The sequence below is a fragment of the Triticum dicoccoides genome, chromosome 6B (assembly GCF_002162155.2).
Source record: "Triticum dicoccoides isolate Atlit2015 ecotype Zavitan chromosome 6B, WEW_v2.0, whole genome shotgun sequence".
Lineage (NCBI taxonomy): Eukaryota > Viridiplantae > Streptophyta > Magnoliopsida > Poales > Poaceae > Triticum > Triticum dicoccoides.
The window spans coordinates 327,487,316-327,501,526 of record NC_041391.1 but is presented as its reverse complement, the minus strand read 5'-3'; positions in this window follow the sequence as shown (position 1 = coordinate 327,501,526).

The following is a 14,211-nucleotide window of genomic DNA, read 5'->3' as shown; positions in this document are numbered from 1 at the left end:
ATTCGATCAGGCGAAGATGTGAGTGACCTCAACTATGATTATGACAATAAACAGTGCGTAGCACGTGGTGGAAATTGGTGGATTGGATGGTGGACAGCGGATAGGATAAAGATGCAACGTGGAAATCTGATACCACTTGATAGAGGCGAGGGTCCCGATCTTTCGATGAGATGATAACTATCGATTTGGTGGAGACGACTTTGACAATCCGACTACAAACATGCACGACGTTGCGCCTTAGCAATCGCTAAACCAATCTCCTGAGGTTACTGACGATGCTGGAAGCACGGTCAGCCTGACCACGAAGGTCTATTCCTGCAAGCAATCGAAGAACGAGCAAGAATATGATAAAGCAATCTGAATATTGCAAATATATATGAAGTATTGATAATGGTGGGGATCCGGAAGCGGTCTTGGTCTGGTCGTTGGACACAAACGAAGTACACGAAGTTGCAATGGCTAACTTTTAACTAAACAAATCCCAAGGAAAAGCTACTAGATGGATCTACTTATATAGGAGCAAGGGGTGGCGGCCAAGGAGGTGGGAGGACGTCCCAAGGCAGCCTAAAACTAAATCTAGGTCGTACGAGGCCAATGGGCCCAAGTGGAGGTGATGTAACACCTTTGGACTTGTAGTTTGACTCGGATTCTGCTGCAACATCAGATTGTTTCGTCCACAACTCAACGCTCCGGACGAATTTGAAGGTGATTCCAATTGGGTTGGAAAGTGCACGAAATCTAGTTTCCAACAAAAAAAGAATCACCCAATTCGGAGTCCGTATGAAAAACTTGTGTGCGTTTTGAGTCAGGTGTGTCTGTGCAGTCCGAATCTGAATCCAGAACGTGAGAGACTTGGACTCTATCTTCTCTTGGGCCAAAAGTGACGTGAGAGAACTTTTTGGACAGCAAATAAACATCTCTTTCTTCCTTATCTTCATATGTGGATTGTACAAATGTCCCATACACCTGCAATTAGACAAAACACAAAAGTGTGTGAAGTATTTTTGTTCTGGATAACATAAATATATTATTGAATAGTTTGCACTAGAAATCACCTGACAAATATGCATATATGCAATATTTTTGGTCATATCCAAGGTAGTCATGTCCTCATCATCCTCCCCTTCTTGAAAATAAAGCCGTCCTCGGCGTTGCTTAATCTGAAATGTGGCTAACAAAAGAGACATGGTGTACATGTTGTATATGTATATGTCATCCATTTTTACTTCCCTTGATTTTTGCATATATGACACATGAATAGATGAGTAACTTGCATAGTTCATAAAATCTAAAGCCAAAAAATTAGCACAAGAAGTAGAAGGCATGAAAATATTTTAACTCAGTTTGCACATATAAGTGAAGCTCTTATTCATTTCAAAAGGTTGACAATGTTCATCATTAAACCATCCCAACATTGGTGAATAAACCTTACTTGCATCAAATTTACATGCTACAACATGCTTAAATAAGCAAACATGCAATAAGTCATTCAACACAGAATCATCACCAAGATTAGAGGTCATATCAAAATGATTAAACATTGGTTCTTTTGCATCAATAGTTAATTCAATGGGTGCACTCAAAATTGTTGGTATTTCAGTTGTTTGATCACATGGCAAAGTCAAATTATCAACGTAGTCCTCTAAAATAGGTGGTGTGATCAAAGTAGTGGGTAGCTCATCAGATGGTGCATTCAAATTGACAAGGCATTCATCATTCTCATGTAGAGATGGAAGATCAGTACCTTTGTCATTACCTCTTATGATCAACTCAGATGATGTAGCCACTCTCGGGGGCGATGTGTCACATGGTGGAGGTGATGTAGTCCTGACAACAACGGATGCGGTTGTCATAGTATGCTTAGTAGTTGAAGGAACAATCATATCAACTCTTGGAATGTGCACCGTGCGCTTGTTCTCCTCGTGGCCAACACGTCGTTTTGAAGAATAATAAGAAAATGTGGGAGGAATGCTTGCCTCATATTGAATTTGCTTATAATCGTTCATTGCATTCTACTACTAAGATGTGCCCTTTTGAAGTTGTGTATGGTTTCCTACCTCGTGCACCTATTGATTTGTTGCCTCTTCCATCTTCGGAGAAGGTTAATTTTGATGCTAAACAACGTGCTGAATTGATTTTAAAAATGCATGAGTTAACTAAGGAAAACATTGAGCGCATGAATGCTAAATATAAACTTGCTGGAGATAAGGGTAGAAAACATGTTGTGTTTGCACCTGGAGATCTTGTTTGGTTACATTTGCGTAAGGATAGATTTCCTGATTTGTGCAAATCAAAGTTAATGCCACGTGCTGATGGTCCCTTTAAGGTGTTAGAGAAAATAAATGATAATGCATATAAACTTGAGCTGCCTGCAGATTTTGGGGTTAGTCCCACTTTTAACATTGCAGATTTGAAGCCTTATTTGGGTGAGGAAGATGAACTTCCGTCGAGGACGACTTCATTTCAAGAAGGGGAGGATGATGAGGACATCAATACAATTGTTACACCCACAGCCCCTGCTGCTATACATACTGGACCAACTACTAGAGCTCGTGCACGCCAACTAAATTACCAGGTACTTTCGTTTCTTGGTAATGATTCTAATGTTCATGAGAATATGATGCTGCCTAAATTGGATACATTTGTTTTGCTTACAAATGAAGGGCCTAGCTTGGAGAAGGATGAACATTGGAGCAAGAACAAGCATGGAGATGATGGCATGCGCAAGGGAAACAAGAACGGAGTTACAAGTGATGATTTCAGGACTTTGAAGCCACCATAATGGGTGCATGAAGCCTTGGACGAAATATACAAGATGCCACTTCATAAATTTCGTCCCGAGGCTATTTTAGGTGCTGCGACACCTTATTATTGGGCCAGGCCCATGTGATTTCGAAATACATAAGTATAGGCTATTTTTAGAGTCCGTATGTGTGGGGAAACAAGAGATAGGGTTGATTTCGGACCCCTCCACCAAGGGCCACGAAATTCCCCCCTCTTCCTCCATATATACAACCCTTAGGGCATCGTTTAGACTTCGGGTTTTGTTTAGATTAAAAGTTCGCCATAGCTGCAACTTCGCGTACTTCGTTTGTGTTCAACGACCAGACAAAGGCGTCACAGAACCCCACCTTGATCAATAAAGCTTTCATCTTATATTCGCAATATCCAGATTGCAATCTCAGTTTCTTGCTTGTTCTTCGTTTGCTCGCAGGAAACAGACCCTCGTGGTCAGGTTGATCGTGCTCCGGCGTGGTCAATAACCTCTCGGAGTTGGTTTAGCGATTGCTAAGGCGCGACGTCCTCGCACGTTCGTAGTCGGATCGTCAAAGTCGACTTCCACCAAAGCGAAATCCATCATCTCATCGAAAGACGGGACACCTCCGCCTCTATCACAAATGTTCTTCCAAAGATCTGCTATAAATCAATATGTCATCAAAGTAAACTACCACAAATCGTCCAATGAAAGCACGTAAAACTTCGTTCATTAATCTCATGAAAGTACTAGGTGCATTAGTTAACCCAAAAGGCATGACTAACCACTCATATAATCCAAACTTAGTTTTAAATGCTGTTTTCCATTCATCTCCCAATTTCATACGTATTTGATGGTATCCACTACGCAAATCAACTTTGGAGAATATTGTAGAGCCACTCAATTCATCAAGCATATCATCGAGCCTAGGAATAGGATGACGATAACGAATAGTAATATTATTAATGCCTCTACAATCGACACACATACGTGATGTACCATCCTTTTTCGGCACTAGAATAATAGGAACAGCACAAGGACTAAGGGATTCGCGTATATAACCTTTGTCGAGAAGCTCTTGTACTTGACGCATAATCTCCTTCGTCTCCTCTGGATTGGTATGGTATGGTGCACGGTTTGGCAGTGAAGCACCGGGAATTAAGTCAATCTGATGCTCAATCCCTCGAATAGGTGGTAATCCCGGTGGCACGTCTTGTGGAAAGACGTCAGCGAACTCCTGCAAAATGTTTGTGACAGCAGGAGGCAAAGAGGAAGGCACGTCCTCGAATGAAAATAATGCCTCTTTGCACACAAAAGCATAGCAAACAGATTTGCTGAAATCTAGCTCATCAATATCAGATTTGGTGGCAAATAAACATGCACTTTTCAATTTAATTTCAGACGCAACACTAGATGGTTTATTATTAGGCTTCATTTGTTGCTCAAATTCTTTTGCCACAATCTGATTTTCACTCTTATTCTTCTCCTGTTTTGCTTTATTAGCTCTATTAATATCATCTTTCAAAATGGAATCAGGAGTCGTAGGAAGCAAAGTAATATTTTTATCCTTATGAACAAGAGTATAGTGATTGTTTCTACCATGGTGTACAGAATTTTTATCAAATTGCCATGGTCTACCAAGTAATAAGGAACATGCTTGCATAGGTACCACATCACAATCAACATAATCAGCATATGTAGAGATACTAAAATGCACACGAACAGTACGTGTTACCTTAACCTTGCCACTGTTGTTGAACCATTGGATGTAGTAAGGATGTGGATGTGGTCTTGTGGTGAGAGAAAGCTTCTCCACCATCTCCATGCTAGCCAAGTTGTTGCAGCTCCCTCCGTCCATTATGACGCGCACAATACGTTCCTTCACAACTCCCTTGGTATGGAACAAATTGTGCCTCTGATTTTGCTCAGCTTGTGTGACATGCACACTCAAAACACGTTGAGAAACTAAACATTCATACCTGTCAGCGTCTTCAGGAGCCATGTATTGCGTCTCATGATCAGAATCATCTCCACCATGTTCTTCACGTGTAATAAGAGCCAAAGTCTCCTCATCATAGTCACTAGCGGACTCATATCCACCATCTGCGGTAGCAATCATCACACGCGGAGATTTGCATTCTCTCGCATAATGACCTCCTCCCTTACAACGACGACAAATAATATCACTTGTGTGCCCTGTTCATGCCATGGAAGAAGAAGAACTCTGTGCAGGCCCAGCAGGTGCGCTCTTGGCAGATAATGGTGGTTGTGCCTGTTTTCTTGTATCACGACTGGAGGAGGCACCTGATTGAGGTGCTGGTGCAGTTGAAGTAGAAGATGCACGCGGTGTCCATGATGAAGGTCGGCCTGCAGAAAAGTTAGATCGCGCCAATGCTTGTCGATCCTGCACTTCACGTTCAGCTTTACAAGCAAGATGGAATAAACGAGTGATATTAGTATACTCCTTATAGTCTAGAATGGTCTGAATCTCTCTATTTAATCCACCCAGAAAACGTGCAAGCATAGCTTCATTCTCCTCAACAATACCACATCTAATCATGCCAGTTTGTAATTCCTGATAATATTCTTCTACAGAATTTTTCCCTTGTCTTAAACGCTGCAATTTTTGAAGCAATTCACGTTGATAATATGGTGGAACCCAACGCGTACGCATAGCAGTTTTCAAAGCAGCCCAAGTAGTTGGAATAGGATATAATCTACAATGTTCAGACCACCATACACATGCAAAACAAGTGAAAGCACAAACAACAGCAGCAACCCGTCTCTCCTCGGGATATTGTAAACATGTAAAACGTGTGTTCAGTTTCTAACTCCCAAGTAAGATATATATCAGGAACATATCTGCCCTCAAATGGTGGAATATTCAATTTCAGTTTAGGAATATGCACATCATCTCGTACCTGAGGTGGTGGTGCAGGCCTACCATTACGAATATATACCTGAGGTCGACCTGCTGGTGGTGGTGCTGGTGGGTGCACGTAGTTCTGATTTTGATCAACCTCATCCTCATAATCTCCCACATAATCATCCTCCTCCGCATCAGCAGCAGGAGCCACAGAAGTATCAACAGCAGCACCAACAGTTTGGCCAAACGCAAGAGGAACACGGCTCGCTCGGCGGAGATCTGTTTCGCGACGTGGAGGTAGTCGTTGTTGTTGTTGTTGGAGAGGTGCGTTAGGTGCAGCGGGTGGTGGTGGTGGAAGACGCGCGAGCAATTCATTAAACTTGTTATCGAGCTTTGTTTCGAACATCTTCTCCATGCCATCTATCTTCTTCATGGCCTCTTCAAATCTGTTTACCACATCTTGCACCTGTCCACTCATCATTTGCTGAAATTTATCATGCAAATCCTTATTCATCATGTTCTCCCAATCAGTCTCGTCGGCTTGTGATCCTGGCATGGTTAGCAGCAATAGAAACACACAAGAATATGATCCTACAGACTACTAACAAGAGGTGGTGGTGGGTGTCACAAATCCGTTAAGAAAAACTCAAATTCTTACCAGTTCTTACCCAGCAGCAGGCGGTGATCGGCAACCGTCGTAGTCAAAAACTCTCAAAGCTTGGATAGAGCGATTACCAGGGAGAGTCAAACGCACGACGTAGATGTATGTCGAGGTGGGAAGGTGATAGAGGCGAGGTGTCCCGATCTTTCGATGAGATGATAACTATCGATTTGGTGGAGACGACTTTGACGATCCGACTACAAACGTGCAACGACGTTGTGCCTTAGCAATCGCTAAACCAACTCCGAGAGGTTATTGACCACGCCGGAGCACGATCAACCTGACCACGAAGGTCTATTCCTGCAAGCAATCGAAGAATAAGCAAGAATATGATAAAAGCAATCTGAATATCGCGAATATGTATGAAGTATTGATAATGGTGGGGATCCGAAAAGTGGTCTTGGTCTGGTCGTTGGACACAAACGAAGCACACGAAGTTGCAATGGCTAACTTTTAACTAAATAAATCCCAAGGAAAAGCTACTAGATGGATCTACTTATATAGGAGCAAGGGGTGGCGGCCAAGGAGGTGGGAGGACGTCCCAAGGCAGCCTAAAACTAAATCTAGGTCGTACAAGGCCAATGGGCCCAAGTGAAGGTGATGTAACACCTTTGGACTTGTACTTTGACTCGGATTCTGCTGCAGCATCAGATTGTTTCATCCACAACTCAACGCTCCGGACGAATTTGAAGGTGATTCCAATTGGGTTGGAAAGTGCACGAAATCTAGTTTCCAACGAAAAAAGAATCACCCAATTCGGAGTCCGTATGAAAAACTTGTGTGCGTTTTGAGTCAGGTGTGTCTGTGCAGTCCGAATCTGAATCCAGAACGCGAGAGACTTGGACTCTATCTTCTCTTGGGCCAAAAGTGACGTGAGAGAACTTTTTGGACAGCAAATAAACATCTCTTTCTTCCTTATCTTCATATGTGGATTGTACAAATGTCCCATACACCTGCAATTAGACAAAACACAAAAGTGTGTGAAGTATTTTTGTTCTGGATAACATAAATAGATTATTGAATAGTTTGCACTAGAAATCACCTGACAAATATGCATATATGCAACATTTTTTGTCATATCCAAGGTAGTCATGTCCTCATCATCCTCCCCTTCTTGAAAATAAAGCCGTCCTCGGCGTTGCTTAATCTGAAATGTGGCTAACAAAAGAGACAAGGTGTACATGTTGTATATGTATATGTCATCCATTTTTACTTCCCTTGATTTTTGCATATATGACACATGAATAGATGAGTAACTTGCATAGTTCATAAAATCTAAAGCCAAAAAATTAGCACAAGAAGTAGAAGGCATGAAAATATTGCAACTCAGTTTGCACATATAAGTGAAGCTCTTATTCATTTCAAAAGATTGACAATGTGATGAGGACATGACTACCTTGGATATGACCAAAAATATTGCATATATGCATATTTGTCAGGTGATTTCTAGTGCAAACTATTCAATAATCTATTTGTGTTATCCAGAACAAAAATACTTCACACACTTTTGTGTTTTGTCTAATTGCAGGTGTATGGGACATTTGTACAATCCACATATGAAGATAAGGAAGAAAGAGATGTTTATTTGCTGTCCAAAAAGTTCTCTCACGTCACTTTTGGCCCAAGAGAAGATAGAGTCCAAGTCTCTCACGTTCTGGATTCAGATTCGGACTGCACAGACATACCTGACTCAAAACGCACACAAGTTTTTCATACGGACTCCGAATTGGGTGATTCTTTTTTTCTTGGAAACTAGATTTCGTGCACTTTCCAACCCAATTGGAATCACCTTCAAATTCGTCCGGAGCGTTGAGTTGTGGACGAAACAATCTGATGCTGCAGCAGAATCCGAGTCAAACTACAAGTCCAAAGGTGTTACATCACCTCCACTTGGGCCCATTGGCCTTGTACGACCTAGATTTAGTTTTAGGCTGCCTTGGGACGTCCTCCCACCTCCTTGGCCTCCACCCCTTGCTCCTATATAAGTAGATCCATCTAGTAGCTTTTCCTTGGGATTTGTTTAGTTAAAAGTTAGCCAACGCAACTTCGTGTACTTCGTTTGTGTCCAACGACCAGACCAAGACCGCTTTCGGATCCCCACCTTTATCAATACTTCATACATATTTGCAATATTCAGATTGCTTTTATCATATTCTTGCTCGTTCTTCGATTGCTTGCAGGAATAGACCTTCGTGGTCAGGTTGATCGTGCACCGGCGTGGTCAATAACCTCTGGAGATTGGTTTAGCGATTGCTAAGGCGCAACGTCGTGCACGTTTGTAGTCGGATCGTCAAAGTCGTCTCCACCAAATCGATAGTTACCATCTCATCGAAAGATCGGGACACCCCGCCTCTATCAGTACAAATGTCCCATACACCTGCAATTAGACAAAACACAAAAGTGTGTGAAGTATTTTTGTTCTGCATAACATAAATAGATTATTGAATAGTTTGCACTAGAAATCACCTGACAAATATGCATATATGCAATATTTTTGGTCATATCCAAGGTAGTCATGTCCTCATCATCCTCCCCTTCTTGAAAATAAAGCCGTCCTCGGCGTTGCTTAATCTGAAATGTGGCTAACAAAAGAGACAAGGTGTACATGTTGTATATGTATATGTCATCCATTTTTACTTCCCTTGATTTTTGCATATATGACACATGAATAGATGAGTAACTTGCATAGTTCATAAAATCTAAAGCCAAAAAATTAGCACAAGAAGTAGAAGGCATGAAAATATTGCAACTCAGTTTGCACATATAAGTGAAGCTCTTATTCATTTCAAAAGGTTGACAATGTTCATCATTAAACCATCCCAACATTGGTGAATAAACCTTACTTGCATCAAATTTACATGCTACAACATGCTTAAATAAGCAAACATGCAATAAGTCATTCAACACAGAATCATCACCAATATTGGAGGTCATATCAAAATGATTAAACATTGGTTCTTTTGCATCAATAGTTAATTCAATGGGTGCACTCAAAATTGTTGGTATTTCAGTTGTTTGATCACATGGCAAAGTCAAATTATCAACGTAGTCCTCTAAAATAGGTGGTGTGATCAAAGTAGTGGGTAGCTCATCAGATGGTGCATTCAAATTGACAAGGCATTCATCATTCTCATGTAGAGATGGAAGATCAGTACCTTTGTCATTACCTCTTATGATCAACTCAGATGATGTAGCCACTCTCGGGGGCGATGTGTCACATGGTGGAGGTGATGTAGTCCTGACAACAACGGATGTGGTTGTCATAGTATGCCTAGTAGTTGAAGGAACAATCATATCAACTCTTGGAATGTGCACCATGCGCTTGTTCTCCTCGTGGCCAACATGTCGTTTTATTTCCTGTTCAGCTTTGCAAGCAAGATGAAACAAATGGTCCATAGGATAACACTCTTCATGAATTAGTATCTCTTGAATATCACGGTTTAATCCTCCCCAAAATCTATCCATAAAATCATCTTCACTTTCTTCTAAAGACGAATGCAACAAGGTAGTTTGTAAATCATCATAATATTTTGTTACAGTTTCACTACCTTGTTTTAAGTGTTGCAACTTCTTAATCATGTCACGAGTATAATAAGCAGGGACGAAAGTATGTCGCATGGCAAGTTTCAAATCATCCCAAGTAGTAGGTATATAATCAGGGTGTAACCGACAATATTCACTCCACCAAACCAAAGCATAACCAGTGAAAGAACCAACCGCAACCTTAACCTTTTTATGTTCATTGAAATTATGAGAAGCAAATATATTTTTTATGTCGAACTCCCATTCAATATATAAAGCAGGTTTAAAACGGCCATTAAATGGTGGTATAGATACATTAACCTGATCATGTGCATTTGGATGTTTGTGCACCTCTCGTGACGGTTGTGGTATTTGCAAAGGTGGTGGCACGTCTCCCGCGATCGACAAAGCCCATGAATTGACTCTGGATCCTATCATGATTAGTAGAACAAGAAACAAAACCCAAAAATAATGTTCCTATAACTACTAGGATGTGGTGGTAAAATGCTCACAGTAAAGCAAATATCAATGTCTTACAAGTTCTTACCATGCAGCAGGCGGTGATCGGCAACCAGCGGTGTCAAGTAACTTCGAATATTGAGTAAAGCGATTGCCAGGGGAGCATACGTATACACGGTGTAGAAATATGTGGAGCTGGGTTGGCTATATATGGTAGCAAAAGATTAGCAATAATCAATTCAAAGATGCAATGTTGAATAAACGCTCAACGACGGTACTGTGCTGGTCCCAGGCTAGACCGGACTAGAGACGCGAGCCTAGAACACTAATGAGGTTACGGCGTAGCACAACTAGCATCAATGAAGGATACTAAGTAGCTCTTGACAGCAAGATATAAGTTAAGATCACAACGGCACTGAAGATAATGATGAAAAACAACTGCCAAGCAGGATATACAACAACTCTCTCTCCAACTTTCCTCTTGAAAAGTTTGAGACAATTTTCTGATAAATTTTTTCAAAGAATGCTACTAACTCAAGCTTTCCAATGCAAAAAGAATCACTCAATTCCGAGTTAATATAAGGAGTCAAAGAATTCTAAAACTGGCCTGAAAAATTGGAACAAGCTGTGTTCACGAACTTCGGAGGGCAAAAAGACCTATTTAGAAGCCGATTTTGAGGTGTCAAATATTGAACCAGCTTCTGCAACTATTTAGATGCGGCTCGTCGCTAGCTTCAATTTGAGTACTCACGGAGGCAAAACGGACTTCGAATGAGGAAGATACACCTGTTTTACTGAACAGTGCGCAAAACAGATTCCAATCCGAATTTAGGTACGAGATTGATTCTAGATAGATCCAATTTTTTTCTTCTCTCTTTTTTTTCTCACGCTTTTTTTCTTTCCTTTTTTCTCTTTTTTTTCTCTCTCTTTTTTTTTCTCCCTCTTTCCAAGACAAACTAGATAAGATGCAGATTGGATTAGGCGAAGATGTGAATGACCTCAACTATGATTATGACAATGAACAGTGCGTAGCACGTGGTGGAAATTAATAGATGGGATGATGGACGGCGGAAGGGATAATGATGCAGCGGCGGCGTGACTAATGTGAACAGAACTCGAAACTCTAAAGGAACTAGACACTAAGACCAGCAACTGACACGACGATGCAACCGATAATTCAACTATGCAAGCAATGAATAGAAAATTGCAAAGGCTCAGACTGGCTTGGATAAAGGATGAACAGATCTAACTTTTTTTTGTGGATTTTTCTTGGACAATAGGTAAGAAAAAAAATCTAATCTAGGAAAACTGGAAATTCTCACCGAGCAACTTGAAAACTGATACCACTTGATAGAGGCGAGGTGTCCCGATCTTTCGATGAGATGATAACTATCGATTTGGTGGAGACGACTTTGACGATCCGACTACAAACGTGCAACGACGTTGTGCCTTAGCAATCGCTAAACCAACTTCGAGAGGTTATTGACCACGCCGGAGCACGATCAACCTAACCACGAAGGTCTATTCCTGCAAGCAATCGAAGAACAAGCAAGAATATGATAAAAGCAATCTGAATATCGCGAATATGTATGAAGTATTGATAATGGTGGGGATCCGAAAAGTGGTCTTGGTCTGGTCGTTGGACACAAACGAAGCACACGAAGTTGCAATGGCTAACTTTTAACTAAATAAATCCCAAGGAAAAGCTACTAGATGGATCTACTTATATAGGAGCAAGGGGTGGCGGCCAAGGAGGTGGGAGGACGTCCCAAGGCAGCCTAAAACTAAATCTAGGTCGTACAAGGCCAATGGGCCCAAGTGAAGGTGATGTAACACCTTTGGACTTGTAGTTTGACTCGGATTCTGCTGCAGCATCAGATTGTTTCATCCACAACTCAACGCTCCGGACGAATTTGAAGGTGATTCCAATTGGGTTGGAAAGTGCACGAAATCTAGTTTCCAACGAAAAAAGAATCACCCAATTCGGAGTCCGTATGAAAAACTTGTGTGCGTTTTGAGTCAGGTGTGTCTGTGCAGTCCGAATCTGAATCCAGAACGCGAGAGACTTGGACTCTATCTTCTCTTGGGCCAAAAGTGACGTGAGAGAACTTTTTGGACAGCAAATAAACATCTCTTTCTTCCTTATCTTCATATGTGGATTGTACAAATGTCCCATACACCTGCAATTAGACAAAACACAAAAGTGTGTGAAGTATTTTTGTTCTGGATAACATAAATAGATTATTGAATAGTTTGCACTAGAAATCACCTGACAAATATGCATATATGCAATATTTTTTGTCATATCCAAGGTAGTCATGTCCTCATCAGAAGGCTTATAATATGGTAGCAAAAAGGGTCAGCAATAATCAATTCAGAGATGCAAAGTTGAATAAACGCTCAACGACGGTACTGTGCTGGTCCTAGGCTAGACTGTGCTAGAGACGCGAGCCTAGAACACCAACAAAATCACGGCGCTGCACGTAAACAAGGAAAAAGCACACTCTGGATTTTTTTTTGCGCTCTTTTTTTTTGCAAAAAATCACTGTAATGGTGAGTGTCTCAAAACTCTTCCTAGGTCAAACTGACAGGATGGGCACGAAATTTTTTTGACCAATTTTTTTTTCTGTTTTTTCGACTGCCCGGACCCAAAAACTGGAAACGGGTCAAAAAAAACTTCCTATAATGGCACCTGTCTCAAAACACTCAGAAACACCTAAAAATAGGATAGCCAGGAAATTTTTCGAAAAATGCGTTTTCGAAAAATTTTGGGCCTAAACGGAGGGTAGTTTCCGGACTCTTTTTTTTTCCGAAACCTACTCCGGCAAGGAAACACGAATCGAAATCTAGATGGATCTCGAAAACAAACCTAATATGACTAGAACTCGGATTGGTGGCGGATATATGGTAGTAGATGGCAGCGGTGGTGGTATATGACAGCGGTGGTGGTATATGGATACGGATTCGAAGCGGTGGCGGATAAGCGGCGGTGGTAGATGGCAGGGGCGATGATGATGGTGCGGCGGCGACGTGACAACTTATGACCAGAACTCGAAACTCTAAAAGACTAGACTCTAAGACCAGCAACTAGACACGACGATGCAACTGCAAATTCAACAAAGCAAAACCCTAAAAAGATTATGCAAAGGCTCAGATTGGTTCGGATATGATGAACTAACCCTAATTTTTTTGTGGCTTTTTCGTGGACTGTAGGTATGAAGAACAGACTCGATCTAAACTACGAAAAACTGTAAAATCTCACCGAGCAACCTGGAAATCTGATACCACTTGATAGAGGCAAAGGTGTCCCGTCTTTCGATGAGATGATGGATATCACTTTGGTGGCAGTCGACTTTGACGATCCGACTACGAACGTGCGAGGACGTCGCGCCTTAGCAATCGCTAAACCAACTCCGAGAGGTTATTGACCACGCCGGAGCACGATCAACCTGACCACGAGGGTCTGTTTCCTGCGAGCAAACGAAGAACAAGCAAGAAACTGAGATTGCAATCTGGATATTGCGAATATAAGATGAAAGCTTTATTGATCAAGGTGGGGTTCTGTGACGCCTTTGTCTGGTCGTTGAACACAAACGAAGTACGCGAAGTTGCAGCTATGGCGAACTTTTAATCTAAACAAAACCCGAAGTCTAAACGATGCCCTAAGGGCTATATATATGGAGGAAGAGGGGGGGAATTTCGTGGCCCTTGGTGGAGGGGTCCGAAATCAACGCTATCTCTTGTTTCCCCACACATACGTACTCTAAAAATAGCCTATACTTATGTATTTCGAAATTACATGGGCCTGGCCCAATAATAAGGTGACACAGCACCTAAAATAGCCTCGGGACGAAATTTATGAAGTGGCATCTTGTATAGTTCGTCCAAGGCTTCATGCACCCATTATGGTGGCTTCAAAGTCCTGAAATCATCACTTGTAACTCCGTT